Source organism: Jatropha curcas, chromosome 7 (assembly GCF_041381405.1).
Source record: "Jatropha curcas cultivar XTBG-Jc1 chromosome 7, XTBG_Jcur_1.0, whole genome shotgun sequence".
In the NCBI taxonomy this organism is placed as follows: Eukaryota; Viridiplantae; Streptophyta; class Magnoliopsida; order Malpighiales; family Euphorbiaceae; genus Jatropha; species Jatropha curcas.
Window position 1 is genome coordinate 26,748,624 of NC_143157.1, and position 915 is coordinate 26,749,538.

Genomic DNA, 915 nt, shown 5'->3' on the forward strand with positions numbered 1-915 from the left:
ACCTATGAGGAAATGTGCACCGTGATGGATCATCATCCTGAGCAAAACGAAACCCCGGCCTTGCCCCCAGGTCCTAGGTATGATCTAGCTGAGATCGTGGCCTTGTGCCCGGTTTACCTTCCCGACGGTATAAACGTGGATCAAGGTCTTCCTTTGGAACCTTTCTTGAACAGAGTTTTGTCCGCTGATCTAGATCTACCCTAGATCCGAGCTTGCTGCTTCTTGTTGCTGAATGTGTATGCCATGAAGAACCGTCAACCCGGAATTGGAGATTTTCGACTTTGACCGTTGTTCGTGACATGCAATTGTACCATCGTACCGTCTTCATGATGATCATGGGAGAAACAATGTGTTGGGTCAGGGATATTGCCCTTCACATTACTGACTTCAATATTCATCATCGCGGCTGTCCATTACTATTGCAAGCCTGGGCTCTGGACAAATTAAGCCTGATTCCTGCAGTTCCAACTCGCTTGATTCCAACTTATGGACCTACTGTTTTTCAATCTCGATCTCGGAGACGCTTCGATTTTGATGGTAACCCTATTATTCGGTGGACCTGTCCTTGGTGGAGAATTAGACTGGCCACGATTGGAAGCATGAATCTCAATTATGTGTTGTATGCCAGTCTAGACCGTTCCATGGCCTATTTCCCAGATAGGATCAGTCGTCAATATGGGACGATACAGCGTGTTCCCTGAGTCCACAACTTCGAGAGCGGTCTGATAACATCACATCTGTTGACTAATTTGGCCGATCGTTGGCAAAGTCGAAACACCGTGCATTTAGACGAAGGAATGATGCAGGATACTGTGTCACCTGCATATGCCAACTGGTTCTTTACCCCGCAATGATGTCACGCTTTGTGAAGGTTGACCTTCGCCGATAGGCCTTCTCAGAATAAATTATTGTTTG